The sequence below is a fragment of the Gadus chalcogrammus genome, chromosome 14 (assembly GCF_026213295.1).
Source record: "Gadus chalcogrammus isolate NIFS_2021 chromosome 14, NIFS_Gcha_1.0, whole genome shotgun sequence".
NCBI lineage: Eukaryota > Metazoa > Chordata > Actinopteri > Gadiformes > Gadidae > Gadus > Gadus chalcogrammus.
Window position 1 is genome coordinate 11,217,325 of NC_079425.1, and position 16,954 is coordinate 11,234,278.

A 16,954-nucleotide genomic window follows, 5' to 3' on the forward strand; every position below is an offset into this window, starting at 1 on the left:
TAAGTACATCACAATAAGCTTCACCGGAAGGTTGATTCAGGTTGACTAATTCCTAACCAAAATATAATTATTAGATGTTCTTCACCTTTTTCTGTAGATATTTTCATTACTGGCCCCCCTGTAGAAAACAATCAATCAGTATCTTGTCTTATGGTTCAGTGACGCAGGTAAAGGAAGTGAGCGGGTCAACACAGGGAATATTTCAGGCTTGATTTGTGAAGAGGCAACGCGTCTTGTTGAATGAGCATGCACTCACACAGTCTGTTGTGAGGCCTGCCAATACTAGAATTGGTGGATTAGGACTTGTTTTGTGGAGAAACCACAATACGTTTCTCCAGTTGGTCGTAATTATACATCAGGTCACACAACAACATTGTGTGACCCGATATCTTTCAAACATTTTCTTGCACTAGTTACCTTAGTATAAATGGCATGTTGCAACTGTACCACCGTTCTTGTAACACTTTTGGCCTTGAACATTGTGAATAACAATTACAAAAAAGTTTCACATAACCTCAATGTCATGCCAACTCAGTCACCGGCGACCATACGGATATTGACAGGGTTCTTCATGAAGCATTACTCTGGCAGAAGAATATACTTCCTATAGTAATTTAAGCCAATTGCTTGCTAGCCATTTATGTCAAGAGAAAAGGGAGTTCATGAGATTGTTACTCCAGTCAAAACCTACTTTTACTGGAACAAATGATAGGTTGTGTGCTCAGGGTCAAAAAGTTTGGCTCCATACAGCAGGTGATTTTAACAATTGGTCATTTTATGTTTTTGAATGACCAAATCCAACCTCTTGGGGCCAAAGGCCAGACTTTGCATTATGATTATCCTTTTAGTTTTTCTGATGATGTCAATGTTGTGGGTTGCGTCACCTATAAATAGATCCAAGCAAGATCTTCCTAGCAATTTTGAGCCCACTCTTGGACCTCAGCACATACACTACTGAAACTTGTCCTATTTAATAATATAAGACCTTACATAAGACATTTATATCTCCAACCCTGTGTATAAGCCACATAAAGAAGTTAATAATTCAAAAAAATTATGTAACTGTTTTGCATATTTTTGAATCCTTCCGTGGCTTGGAAAAACATGATTTAGAGGAGGCTGCTGTGCGTAGCTTGTTTCTGGTATGTAGGCACTAATGTCATACGTCGGCAAACAGCCACACTAATGACACATTTAATGGGAAAAGCCAATGGAGAAACCTCTTTTGCATCAAAATAAAATCCTATGTATTAACAGCACTTACATTTTTATTTTGAAATGTAGATTTTATGAATGCCCTGTATATTGTGCTGACAGACCAATTTAAAATCGTATCTAATTTAATCTAATCCAGAATAACATTTTGACTCTTCCATCTGAAGCAAATATTCTATGTTTCTATTGCAGATTTGTATACATTTGTAAACATGCATATAATTTGATTTAAACGATTTGTGTTGTATTTAGTTAAGTATAATCTCGATTCTCCTCACTACTGGACATGGAAAGGGAAAGTCAAGTTTCTTCAGTTAATTCAACAAATTAATAGTGTATTTAAGGTGTTAAATAGTTACATAATGGATACAGCTGCATTTTTTATTTCAAACAACCTCATTCAATGGGAGCTCAGTTGAATTCCAATTCTTCACATTTTGAATGGCGAATTGAAATGTATGGTCTCACAGGGAATGCTAGTTTGTTCATATTTCAGTTGTAAATTATCCAATGCTATAAATTCACATTCTTTCTAGATGTATCGCAAGGTCCACGTAGCAATAATACATCTTGTGGAAATTATTTGCACTCAAGTCACAAGTGTCATAATTGAATTTAAAGCTGGTGGCGATTGAAAATGTTTCTGTTATTGCTGACTTCCCAGATGAAAGGACCTAAAGTGCACATTCTTTTCTGCTGTGTTTTCAAGAGAGAACCATACTGTGAGTGTCGTTTGTATGGTAAACTGCACAAGTCAATGCTGTCCATGTACACTTTATGATAAACAACATATCAAGCCCTTTTCCAGCTGTTTTGATCAACAGAACTGTGATTGCGATCCTCACTGTTTTACATCCTCTGCCTCACTGTCTGTTACCAAAGGTTCCTGTACACACAAAGCTGGTAAGAAAAACAGAAGGACATCAGCATTGCAATTTCATATATCAGGAAGGAAATTAAATGAATGACACTCCCTCTCCATTATGGTGTCTGTCCAAGTTGGCACCCATTGCACTCCTAAACATCCCTTGAACGGGGAATCCCTCTTTAATTTCGAAGGATACTTCTTTGATAATGAAGGGAGTTTTTTTCTTGCCCTTTAGGAAGATGGGGTAAGGGGGTGTCATAAAATTGTCCTTTGAAGTCCTTTGAGGCTGTAACTGTGATTAAGGGCCATACAAAAATTACTTGATTTACTTTGGACTTGATACAACTCAATGCCTGACAAAGTTGCCACAATAGAACTGTAGCTCTTTGAAGCAAATGTTGTGGTTGTAGGCTACACCTGCTCCATTTAATTCTCAAAACCCATTTTGAATGTGCCAAGGCAATAACAAAAGGTTCTGAGATGTTTGAAACCTACACAACTTATTTATGCAACTGCTAATATGGTCAGACTGTTTTGCGGTAGACATCTGCCAAAACAGGTGTGTACTGTTTTTGCAGGTCACATCATGCCATTGAAGTTTGATCAATCTGATTGGCTTATTTTCATACAGCCAACCCAATGTATTTGTCTTTACTGACTGTAGCAAAATAAAATGTTCCTTCCTTTAATAACTCTCAAGACATGGATAAGGGAATCAAAACAAATAACAACAGTTTTAAACCAGAATCCCAGAAGACAAAACGCTCCAAAACTTTGACATTAAGAGCTCTGTTTATAAACTGCCTCTGTGAACCAAAGGGACATAAGAGTTCCGGGGAGGAGGTGGTGCCTCTGTTATGCAGCGTTTGAGAGGAAGGAGGAGGTAGAGAGGGATTGCGCATGTTATGGGGGAGTACGAGAAATCCTCTGCTATAGATTTTTCAACAAATAATGACTATGCAAGACGATGAATAAGAAAAAGCGAGGGAATAGGAAAGCCCTTGCAGCGTGGGTGAGATGCTCGCTTGCCCCTCTCTCTATCACCCGTGGGTGTAGAAATAGAGGACATGCCAGAGCCTGGCCTTGTGTAGAACGCTGGCTTATTCTCCGATGGGTAAGGCTTTCCTGAAAGATGCGATGCACTAGGAAGGCAGTTCAAACCAAAATGTTTTGGGGGGGGGGGGGGTGGACACTTCACTTTTTCGGCCGGTAAAATAACCCAGGAAAAATGGAGGCGAATGGAAGGTCTTCATCAGCATCAGAATGGTGTTATATCTGGAGGATGATTTATCCTCATGATCGCTGCCACACATAGAACTGCTGAACAGCCATGTCTCAGCCTAATACCCAGTGCACCACATACGCCCGCTTACATTCCTATAGGAAACACACAGTAAACAACCTAAGCACATTATTGGCAACACTGCCACTTTATATGTATCGGAAGGCAGCAGTCTTGTGTGTGTTGGATTTCGTAAGGGTGGAGGCAGGGTCACACATGGGGTCCTGACCTAAAGGTTAGAAAAAGCGTGTTGCAGAGATCTGGTTCTCTGTGGTGGATATATGCGTGTCTCACTGCCACCATCATCTTTGTTCAGGATGTCTTTAAAGGTCACATGAAAAATGCATGAATGTGATTTGAGGATCTCAGCACCTGTGCACTGAGCCAGTACGGGGTCACTCTAAGACAGGAACTAGCTCAACAAGGAAGTCCCTGAGATATTAAAATATGCCTGTTAAATGAGCAGCAAGTGCATTTTATTCAAAAAAATAACGCTATGATCAGCATGTTGTGTTCTATTAATGTTACAGTCCCTCAGTATATATGTGAAATTAATGTGAATGATGAGTCATGCTTACCATTTTTGTGCTTAAGGCTAAATAATAATTTCATTTTTTCTATATTCAGTGAGGCATATGTTCGAAATATAGTTTGTAAATAAATATAAATAAAGCACCTGGTAAAATAACATTGCTGTTTTGAGGGGGGTTCATATTGTAGTTTTTGTTGGCCTCCCTTTTTTCCTTAAGCAACCCATGGACTACAAATCTTTTTATTTGCAATTTGCAAAACATTTCCCAATTTTAAACGTTGTTTTCAAAATTGTTATGATAATCCTGGTGAATTGCTTTGAAATGACATCCATTTCCGTGTGTTTGTGTTTCCACTGTGTATTTTCCTAGTGGTCGTCTCCAACCCTTGCTGGGCCGGTTCAGCGAGCTGATCCTTCAGCAGGAGGTGAAGCCAGGTAGTGTAGATGTGGTGCTCCTTGATGCCGGTTGCTCCTCCATGCAGATGGACCAGGCCCAGAGAGGATTCTCTCTCAGCAGGGACGGCCCCCTGGACATGAGGATGGATGGAGACAGGCAAGTTCTACCAACGGAGGCCAATCAAATGAAAAATTGTTTTTTAATTGAAAGTGGTAATCTCAAAGAATTTTGGCATGCTCATGAAGGCCAATTACAATTGTTACGACCTGGTTGTCGGTGGCGACACTGTTTGAAACTCTGCAAATGATTACAGCTTAGCGTCAAAGATGTTGCCAAAGAGGACAAAACAGAAAGCTACTTTCCCACCTTCCATTATATTCCAAACAAGTGTTTGGGCAGCTCCCATAGCTGTGCTTTGGTTTGTTCAACAAACACAAGCACATTTGAACAGCCCTGGCCTCTCCATTAGTGCCCACAAACAAACTAATTCCCATTTTAAATTCTGCGTTGACTTGCTCACGGACTCAGAGACTAAGGCACGCAGTTAGAGTTCTGAGCGAAGAAGGTGGCTGCGTTTTAGGCAGTGTAATAATTATGAATTTCGAGCGCAGAGGAACATTTCAATAAGAGGCAAGGGTAAGTGAAATAAGGGGTGTTCCCGGTTGTATTAATGTATATAGAATGAGGCCATCGACTGAAGCCAGTTCTGTGCAACATTGAACTAACAAATACTGTCTTTATCTTTGAAGTTACCCATCAAGTTCCACTCAGGCTGATTCTCCTTGCAGTTCAGCACCAGCACTAAAGACCCCAATATACTTGGGACATAATCAAAATTGCCACAACCAAATCAAAGCGCCCCATTGCTGCAGGTACTCTGCACGACTGAAAAATTCAAATTTTCTCACCATCCCCGCCAATAGTCTGCTGCATGCAATCGGTCAACAAGACCACGTGTAGCAGTGGCTCAAGAGGCGTAGCAGGTTGTTCGACAGCCAGAAGATTGCTGGTTTGATCTCCAGCTCCTCCTGGTTTAGTGTCGAGGTGTCCCTGAGCAAGACGCCTCGCTCTAACTGCTCCAGACGAATGGTTTGAATGGTTGACGCGTGCAGTAGGTGTATGAATGTGTGTATGAATGGGAAAACGTGAGGTACTGAGGGCTTTGAATTGCGCAGGTTAGAAAAACGCTGTATAAAGGCAGTCCATTCAATGACTTTGTTTTGTCTCACCCGTGACTCACAGCGTTGAACAGGAAATTCACACATTGCAGTGGTTATATTGTACTCGCCGTGCTAAAACAATATCCCCCATCGGAACATGCCAATTTCAATTTCGTAAATGAGATAGTGCTATAATTACTGTAAGAAAGACAACCTTGGTTTGCTCTGTAAAGTTCCCTCATGTAGACCCAAAGGAGGCTTAGATTAAACCCACTTATCTAAAATCGTTATCACACCTGCATAGTGTGCTCTTTCTAAATGTTACTCTTACAAGGTTATTGCTAATGCAAAATAAAGAAAATGTATTTGTTTTGTATTAACTGACATCTCTCTTGGACGGACAAGCGGAGACTCAGCCACATGATGCTATTTAATGGGACAAATGGCATAACGGCATGACTAACAGGCACCTGTTAGTAGTTCAAATATGAATGACCCATGCAATGTAACACATTAGCATGCTGACGTTGTGCCTTCTTTGTCAATTTGTCACAGCCAACCAATGCAAATGTAAGGATGTAGCGTTGGATAGACCTTTTGGTGTCAAATGAAAATCGACATCTTCAGAACAGTGTGTAATACCAACCTCCCCGTTAAAGAGACAGCGTTGCTTTATGTTCCGGGGCATCGACTCCAGCGCGGCGGTGCTCGCTCAGGATTGATCCTTGTCAGCGAGGCCGTGACGTCAGAGCAACCTAATTGGGCTCCTGTGTGTGCGTAGGTATCCCGACACACCGCGCGCTGCTGACGTTGTGAACGCGCTGGATCAGAAGTCCCTTGCGTCCATCCTCCTTGCGTACGGGGAGGAGAGACACGCCAGGAAGATCTCCTCAGCCGTCGTTGAGGCGCGCAGCATCTGCCCCATCACACGCACTCAGCAGCTGGCCAGCGTGGTGGCAGGTAGGCCACCAACACCCAATCCTCCCTCTCCCCCCCCACTACCGTCACCACATTGTTTCGCTCATTCATCCCCACACTATTCTCACAGCCCCGATCCACACGGCGTCCACACCTCCCCCACCACCGTCACCACATTTATTCATCCCCACAGCCTCCTCACCACCGTCCCCACTTTCATTCATCCCCACAGCACTCTCATCCCTATCACCTCCACCATCAACACCACCATTATCACAGCTTACTCACCTCCCCCTCCGTCCCCACCACCACCACCACCACCACTCAACTACAGACATCACCACAGACTCCTCGGCACCACCACCATCAAGACACACATTGCTCACCAGCATCACATCCTCTGCCATCACCATCACATTCATCCCAACCGCTTAATCACGGTTCCCAGGAAATCCACACTAAGAAGGGTCGGGGGGGGAAGCCATTTGTCTGCAACGACCCTTCACGTCCACATTCATGCTCCTTTTGACGCACCCACCCCCCCCCCCCCCTCCCCTAAAATGAAACCAAACACATATACACTGTTCCTTTTAAGATGTGTTTTTCTCTAGAGAGCTTAAAGGCGTGGCCCCTTGTAAACGGAGTATCTATAGACGCAATGGCACTTTCATGCTACGTTTGCATTCCTTCCCCATCCATAGTTTCTCTTGATGGATTGCATCATTTGAAACTGTTCTCTCCCAACTATTTCATCTCGTCGTCACTCGCTACCCACGTATTTGCAAAAAAATAACAAGTACAAACACACGCACACACACACGCACGCGCACCCGCGGACACACACAGACACACACACAAACAGACGGAAAAAAGGGCAGTATTTATGTTCGCATCTCCGAGGGATTGCATTATTTTTCAAGAGACGTGTCTTGGTCTGCGAGCAGCAGTGAGAGTGAGATGTCCTCTCAGTAGTTGTTGCACATCGCGGTTCGTGCGTCACACGGGGAGAACAGGTGTGACTAAGGGCAGTTGTTTGATCTCTTTTGAAGAGCAAAGTGCTTCACCACAAATGTTTATTCCAATCAAATGGAGAGGTCCTGACTGGTGTAGGTCCCTGGGCCTATATGCGTACCTGGGGTCTCTGCAGGTCCCCGGGGGTCTGCGCCTGGCTGCTATTGTGACACTGTTGCCTAGCGAAAGAAAGCGTGACAGTGAGAAACACCAACAGGATTTATTCTATAGTCTTTTTCTTTTTTTTCTGCATACATCCTGTGGGGGACTTTAGGAAGATGCAAACCCTTTTTGTTAAATGTTTTAACTTCTTCAGATGTATACACCCACTGTTGTTCTACAGGTCAGTAGTAAACTAGTACCTAGACAATAATTCTTGGAGAGGGATGAGATGGGATTACGTATGAGGGGTTGTCATGACGATGGGTGCTTGCAGGCATTGTCCATGGGCAACCTAAAGGCATCACATCAACGCCATAACAGCAAACGAGCCTGCCTACACGACCATGAGTTGAGGTCACTTGCAAACAACATTCGAGAGACGAATTCACAATTCAATTCAAAAGATTGTTTCACTCTTTCAAGGTTCACCTTCCTTCGTCTGAAAGATAAGACCGACGATCTCTAAAGAATTGAACGTGTTATGGTTGCACACAGTGTGGACATCATGCTCATGCCCGTCGAGAGCTTTGTAACACGCAAAGTCTGGACTCACCTGCTTACAGTCCCTACAGCTCTGTCTCTGTCTCTTGCTCGACTATTTACATTTCCCTCTGGTAAATTACACAAATAACATGCTCAACCAAACATACGATGCACATCAAGGTTTGCCCAAGAGAATAAACAGCAGTCTCAATTGATGAATAGGTTTTTGGATCGATGAGGCATTCATGCCATTGCCATGCATTCAGCCGGTCATTGCTGCATGGGGCGTTGCATCACAGTCAAGAATGAATCACATGGGACCAGAAGGAGGTAAATGTCTGAGAGTCTTTTCAGGCTTAACCTCTCTCCCCCGGTCCCAGGCTCTTACTGTGGGAGCTGTGAGGGATGAATTAGAGCGAGCACACAGAGTTACGCTACACCAGACCAGAGCTTGTCCTTGCCGGCCAAGCCTGGTATTGATTGCAGGGTGAGTCACACGGAGCGCTGTTGAGCGCAGGAGGAGAAAAATGCCACACTACTTAGTTTCTTTTTGGGGTTGTTTGTTGTTGTGCTTTCAGTTTGTATCCATCTCTGGATATTTATTTAAAACACCATCCCTGAGTTTTTATTCCCTCAATCTAGATAGGAAGTGTCAACTGGGGAGAACACCCTGCTCCTGTCCGAGTCAGTCGGGCCAACACTTTTCGATTTTGGCTTTATACAGTGAGCTTGTGATGGATACGTGTGTTCAGTTGTCTTGAGTAATGTCAGCAACAGGTCACACACTATTCTAGTCAGTGAAATGTTGTTTGTAAAGTGGTTGAAAAGAGTTTCCGGGAATAGTTTCTGTATTCAATGATGAATTAAAGGAGGGCGTTTTTTATGTAGTAGAACCACAGGAGACCCATAATATATATATAGTCTAATTATGGGAGGTTTCCTACATGGCTAGTCTTGCTTAAACAGCAGCAATCATTGATTGTTTACACCCCTGCCTAAGTAAGTGCCAGGAATATTGAACCATGCAACAGTTTATATAAATATAAAATGTAGTTGCATAGTAATTGACATTGGATTTAAAACTTCCCACACAAAGCAATGGGGTAATTTGTCAGCAGGCTGGAGAATGATTTATGTAGTATGCTAGTCTTTCTATCAGCCAGCAGAATTAATAAGTATAAAATATGTATGCCAATCAGACTTTGTAACTACATGCTTGGTGGAGCTTGAGTCTGCATAAAAAAAAACACGTGCTTGTATTTTTGCACTGTAGCAGTAGCTATGGCCATAGTTGGTAATTAATGGAGTCACAACTACTATTCCCTAGTAGTATACAGTAGTATACAGTACTATTCACTAGTTATACATGATAACAAGTTTAACATGATTCCACAAGTGTAGATGTATTTCCCATGGTTTGAAGTTCATTTTTAGTTCATACGGAGCGGTAAAAGGAGACAACCCCCTTTCGAAATGTTCTAATATCCTGATTACCACGGACTCGGCGTCATGATCCGATCACAATTTTAATCAGGGCGCAATAAATAGCTTCAGTATTCTCAGGGGTGCTCCCTGTTCCTCTGTCCTCCTCTCCCTTAAGGATCGTTCCCTAGCGCCGCGCTCTACGCGCGCAAGGACAAGCTGGAGCGCCCGTCCACGTGGCCACCAAGACCTTCCAGGCTCTGCGCATCTTCGTCAACGACGAGATGAACGAGCTGCACGCGGGGCTGCGCGCCGCCCAGGACGCTGCTGAGGCCCGGCGGTCGCCTGTGCGTGCTCACCTTCCACTCCCTGGAGGACCCGCCTGGTGAAGCGCTTCCCTCAGCCGGGGGGGACATGGCCACGCTTGACCAGAGACCCCGGGCCAGAGGCTCCGGAGAGGGGCAGGGGAGAGGGAGGGGGAGGGGGGAGGAGGAGGAGGGGAGGAGGTAATGGGGGGGAACCGGACGAAGACGACGTCGCACTGGTCGCCTCTACAGAGAGGGGTCACAACGCCCGGGAAGAAGGAGCTGGCGGAGAACCCTCGGGGTCGCTCCGCTAAGCTCCGAGCCGCGCTGAGATGCTAGGACATTGGGACGGTTTTGTCGATAGGTGTTTTCAAACATTTCTCTGGTCGTAGTCATAGTTTTGTACCGCTAACCTCAGGTGGCCATACTTAGATATTATAAATTATTATAATATTAAAGACAATTCAATCAATATGAAGATTTCAATTATTTACTTATTCTACCGGATGGATGGAATCCGATTTGTAAGGCCTGCAAGAGCTTCCTATATTATTCTATTTACATGCTTACTCAATATGAGTTCAAAATTGTGCTTTGGGATTTCTCGAGGTGACCACCTCACACCTACACAGACTGCTTTATATGGATTCATTTACATATCTTCCTTGACTCTCACAAGTGAATACTATTGCAAAAAAAAAAGAGACTCTTAAAGGACTGTTTTTTACGTACTGACTTTATTATTTTCAATTGAGATAACTGTTCTACCCTGGTTCGGTGTGTTCTTCGTATTCTTCCCGATGAGCAATAGGAGTTCCCAACTTCTACTGTATGCATGAATCAGTAATGCCACCAAAATACCAAGTGACGCAAGTGTCAGAATTGGTGATGAATGAGAAGGGTGACTGTTATGAAACATCTTCTCACTTTAACTTAAAGCAGACGACGTGATGAACTTTAACTATTTTACTTTGACTAATTGTGTTATTGCTCCATTAAGACGATCAACACTTTTTTTCTCCTTTCCCTGCCTCCTTCATGACACTATAATATACCCTACTTGTTACCTTGGGAAACTAACGACGGAGTACATTTAAACTGCATCTAAAAGTGCGTGTTTTACGCAATCATTCAAATGCGTGTGCTTAATATGGTCCTTCTAGACATTGTCACATGGTTGATACATAGCCATCGGAACTAAACTGTGCTATTATTTTGGTTGCAATTACTTTAGCTAAAAATGACAATTATATAGATTTCATTTTAAATATTCACCTATTATCATATAATCGATAAAGGCTTTGCTTATTGCTATTGATATTTCATGTAATGACTTATTAAAAAAAATAGATCAGATCTTTGACCCTGGACGTGATCCTGAAATTCTTTAGCAGATTGAAATCTTAATATAATAATATAATAATAAAATAATAATCTTTTCCTTGTGATAAATACTCCAAGCGTATATATTTTATTGAGCTCAAGAGAGCCAGATCAATTATTATAAATCAATCACTGTTACCTATGACTACAAGTTTTCAATTACCATGGAAACACAGGGTGGCGGTTAATCTGAGAATGTTCTATTGTTGTAAACTTTAAAGGTGCACCATGCAGATTATTGGTTTAAAATGTTTAAAAATGAACTAAATATACCTTGAACCTCAAATCAATCTACAGACCCGTTAGCCAAATTGGCCACCAATTTAGCTAATTGGCGAAAACGATAACTAAACTGTTACTGAAATGTAATTCTTTAGTTGTGTGGACAATAGGTCCAGGAACCATGACCCTAACACCCTGTATAAGCCCACTATCGAGGGCAACTCACCAAATATATGTGCCGCAGATTCATGCTGCGTACAAATAAAACATCCTCCCTCCCCAATGGATGGATCCAGGTGGCTTGTTTGTCGCCATTAACCGTGAACCATGCCTCCACTGGAGGTCGCCCTGTCCGTTTTTTAACGGGTAGGCTTGTAGCTGGGACCAGCAGCAGTGTTTTGGGAGTCTGGACCAAATTAACCTATCCAGCCTTAACACCATAATCCCTGTCAGAGAATGGTAGGTGTAGACACCTTTCTGCATGCATATATGCCTCTTTCCTCTTACCAATTTATTGAAAATCTCCTAGCCGTGGGTTTTCAAGGGAGAAAAGTTGGTTCTTCAACGGTACTCCCCTTCATCAATCCCATTTTTAGAGTGAGTATGTGTTTCAGGAAATGTCGGGGATGCACATACCAATTGCACATCTCCTTGACAGAAGTCTTGAGGGATCGTAATGTTGGACTGTTTCCCAAACTGGGTTCAGAAGGATTCATTCATTTCTGAGCAGGTCATCTATCTTTAAGCATCCAGCTTTCCCAAGAGCAGATTGCAGCGCGGCTAAGAAGGGAATGTATTTTCTAACAAATGCTGATAGAATAACCACTCCTTTAAAGCCGACATTTGTGGAGTCTCATTAGGATTCTCTGGTCACTTGGACCACCCTGCCAGGCCGTGCAGTAGCTGATCCATGAAAATGTTGCCGGTTTCGACAGAGATTACACAAAACAAACGACTTGCTGTAACCAAGGCGGCCGGCTTTTCGCAGCAGCAGTTCTGCTGTTTCCAACCAACGTTTGTCGTACAGTCATACGAGCAGCGTCTGTGCTGCTTTTGAGTCGTAAATGGTCATCATAGGGCAATGACTGTATGGTCCTGTCCACCCTGCTTGAGCAGGTAGGGCCCAAGTACAAAACCGTGGCTCATTTCAAGTGTTGTCTAGTCCAAATAAGGAATAAAGTGAATAGTCTGCTGGACAGCCACGCAACCTCTTGGGTGGTTTGGGACGAACAAGTCTGGCAATCGGGTCGAGACGCTAGGTGTATGCATATTTTTTCAAGTGTATAGCTATTGTATTGCGCTCAGGAGTGCCACGATCAATGATTATGGTTGTTGTTACCTACGACTAAAAAGTTCTCAATTACCATGGAGAAATAGGTAGCAGCCCATCTGAGAAAGTTATATTATTGTTTAACTGTAATCAATTGCATCAATGACTGACGAATCAAAGAACTGGAGGAGAATTATGGATAATATTGGACACAGCTTAAGTGAATGGAAGGAAGCACCGGGAGGTTTTAATCATGAATAACAATTATGGTGCACTACTTCAGACGTGAGGGTCTGATATTGGGGTATGATGTGTGTGTGTGTGTGTGTGTCTGTTTATGATTATTTATCGATATATATATATATATATATATATATATATATATATATATATATATATATATATATATATATATATATATATATGTATGTATATATATATATATATATGTGTATATATATATATGTATATATATTATATATATGTATATATATATATGTATATATATATATATATATATATATGTATGTATATATGTATGTATATATGTATATATATATATATATATATATATATATATATATATATATATATATATATATATATATATATATATATATATATATATATATATATATATATATATGTATGTAATATGTATATATATATATATGTATGTATATATGTATATATATATGTATATATATGTATGTATATATGTATATATATATGTATATATATATATGTATGTATATATATATGTATATATATATATGTATATATATATATATATGTATATATATATGTGTGTATATATATGTATGGATATATATATGGTTATACATTTAACACACGGATAGCTGACAGATGATTGGCATTTCTAACCCTTAAACCATACGTGCTTCAGCACCTTCAAACCTAAGAGAAGTATGGAGAGAAGCGTTGGCAGTGTTTTATGTCATCCCCTTGCCCTTTACCTTCCCTTGCCTTCATGCAGTATGACCGGATCATTAACAAGCATCCACCACAATACCTCTCAATCACTGTGTTTCCTCTGTATATTCTAGAAGAAGCTCGCAGCCCTGCTGCGGCGGAGGAGACGTGCTGAGCCCCTGGCTCCGGCTCCGAGTGCAGGAAGACTGCAGAGGTGTATGGTGGTTTTTTATTAGGTACGTAGGGGGGGGAAAAGAGGTAGGTACATTACACACACACACGTTCCAGCTCCACGACTTTCTCCTGCTTGGCCCCGCCCCCTTATCCATCCCACGTCAAACTCTCACTCTCCGCCCAATTCTGCTGCTCCACCTGCTATAAAAAGAACTCTGGGTGAAAACATACTGAGGTCAAAGCTATTTGAATATATTTTGTGAATGACGCAAGGGCTTGGGTTCTCATGGGAAGCAGATTAAAGGCAGACATGAGACAGACTTCAGATAATAACATGGCAGCACAGACCAAGGCTTATGTGTCGTTTGCTGATTGCAATTTAAACTTCATTCCAGAAGCAATCTCCTGTTGGAATCCATCCAGAACTAGCATAAGGGACAATGCTGATCACAGGATAGTAAGGTGTGTATGTGTGTGTATGTATGTACACACACAGACACACATAGAACCACAATATATATCGTTCAATCCATCCATCCATCCATCGAGAGGGAGAGAGATATGTATATATAGAACAATATCTATATTTATGTAGATATATTCATAGGTAATTACATAATTAAAATATATATACAGATAGACTTTTGTCTATTAAATATAATATAATATATATATATAGAAAGATACAGAAATATAGATCTATGTATAGATGTACTGTATATATATTTGCAGTAAGCATTTCCAACCTGTATTTTCCAGAAGGGTTGTGTTTACCTTTATTTAGTTTTGTATCACCAGTATAAAATGACTAATACATGATCTTGTGAGAGGCAACGGTCCCTTTCCTTGGCTCGGGTCGAACGAATGCCTTTATTTAGTAACCATGACAATAAAGTCAATAAACAAAAAATGTACGACGGTCTACCAAAGCTTCATTCTGTTAAGATCAAGTCATATTTTCGAAAGCCTTTGTCTTGAAGCAAGTCAATAATTATGAACAAATGCCAAGCCTGCTGAACTATGGCTTTGAAATAACGTCCGCTTTGAAGGGCGGGCAGCGGAGAGACGCGTTGATGTCGTGAAGTAGGCTCCTCAGGAGGAAATAGCTTTGAGGAAGAAATCATTATGGTTCCTTCTGGAAGGAGGAGGAGGGGTCGGGAGACAAGGGGGGGTTTGTAATCGACACCAATGAGGCGATATATTGGATCTGTGGGAGAAGAAGAACATAACTGTCCTCACAGTAGGCGTCTATGACTAAACCTAACAGCCCTTTCTCCTCACAGCCATTCTCCAGTGTCCAGAAAATTACCTGTCTGCTCGCAAGCCCACAATATTCTCAGCACCAGTCCATACAGTACCATCAGGGATCTGAGAGTCTGTGAAACTGGGGGATGCTGATCAAAAAGTCACCCTGGGGTTAAAATGATATGGTTGTTTTCTGTGAAAATTAAATTGACTCCATAAACGTGGCGAACCCACTTCATTCCTCTAATGGAGGTGTTCTCAGTCTTGTCTTGTCCTCAGTTTGTCTCCGTGACCCCTCTTGGTTCGGGGGGAAATTGTCAATGTTGATGTCGACAATGGAAGTAGTCCCGGGGTCCATGGATGGTTCACGCTGCTCCTGGCTCTTCTGTTAAGTGGGCTGCCGAGTCGTACCGTTATCTGTGTTATTCATACATCACCCCCGGTTTTCTTCCCCATCCGCCCCACTTGAAAGGCCGCCAGTAATTGTGTAACACTTTCTGAGATTTTTACAAATTATAACTACAGTTTTTTATTCACACATTCATTCATAGTGTTTTTATTTGGGAGCTAGCATTTGAAAGATACAAGTTAAAGGCTGGCCAAACAATACCACAACATATGTAAGTGTTGGCATAATATGGGTGTAGGAAACGTGCCTATCACTAAGGCATTGATGGCAGTTACCGAGGCGAGCAAGCTATTAGACTCCGAATTGAGATTTGTGTATATTTTTTAAAACAGTATATTTATACATTTATGATATTATAATGTATTGTACTTTTACAAGCTATAAGTCAAATAAGATCACATTTCAAAAGAAAGTGGAAAGTGAGAGCAAGGTTAACACAACACAATACGGATTCACTATGATTGGCAAAGATGAGAGAACAATAGTTAGTCTCGGCCGGGGAACAGGTGTGAAAGTCATTCTCTCCACTGTCCAACTAGGTGTCTTGAGTGTATAATAAGGAGGACATACGGAACAGAGCAGACACCTGTCATGCATCAGATGAGTAATAGAGAAACCTATTGGGAAATAACTAAGACATAAAGAACTCTGTCCACCCTATAGCACCTGCAGGCATGTGTTCTCATGTAGAAGGCTTCGGTGGATCATCAACCAACTAAACACAGTAGAGTGCAATGGAGGAGTACCATGGTGTTTCACTGAGGCTATGGTAGTGTGATTTAAGACAAGTCATAAATCTATTCCAGTAAGTTGCCAATAGAAACACAGCAGGCTTTTCTTGCATGCTGGCATGCCCGTATGGATGTAAAAATACGTCAAGCTTGAAAATAACCGTTCCCTGGAGCAACGTTTTTTTATTTGTGGACGGAAACAGGACATGTATTTATTGCCGTAGTGGGAAACAAAAGCACACAGAGATTACGGACCCTGGAGAAAAATATGCGTGGAGACATAAAAACTCACTTACTTTTACAAACACTTTGTATAGTTTCCAAAAAATGTTGTTCAGCCTTTCATGGTATCGGTATACGGCTGGCCATTCTGTGACGTAGGTGGCGGCTTCATTTTACACACTCACAACAAGGCTATATAAAGTTTTTGGTCTCATATGGCAAAATCTGATATGCAATTATCTCAAAGACAGCGAGCAGAATTAAAACTTCTAGGATCTGGTGTAATATCGCTGAATGATACTTGATCATTGACAAAACATCTGTCAGTTTCAGTTTCAGGAAGGAAAATATAACTATACAATTGAAACATGAGAAAAAGTGTGTCTCTTATTAGCATTCTGTGGTATCTGTAAAAATAACTGTATGGGCCTACCCACATTATTATGTGGGTAGTTTTTTTAACTCTTTCATGTCTTCTGCTGTTATGCATCTCAACTCTAATCTGTTTTTGCTTTGCTAACAGAATAAACACTCATTGCGTAGGGTGTTTGAGGTCCTATTGTTGGTTAACCGTGAAACCATCCAATTGTTATTCCTTGGGAACTCCTGC

The 16,954-nt window shown here is 41.5% G+C and overlaps 1 protein-coding gene and 1 pseudogene across 1 annotated transcript in view; one reads left to right on the top strand and one right to left on the bottom strand.

The window, feature by feature from the left end:
• LOC130403167 (12S rRNA N4-methylcytidine methyltransferase-like) overlaps positions 1-10,152 on the top strand; it is a 35,740-nt pseudogene extending 25,588 nt beyond the window's left edge.
• The window catches only part of kif18a (kinesin family member 18A), a 72,170-nt gene that overhangs the window by 53,457 nt on the left and 1,759 nt on the right, over positions 1-16,954 (bottom strand). The window lies entirely within an intron of this gene.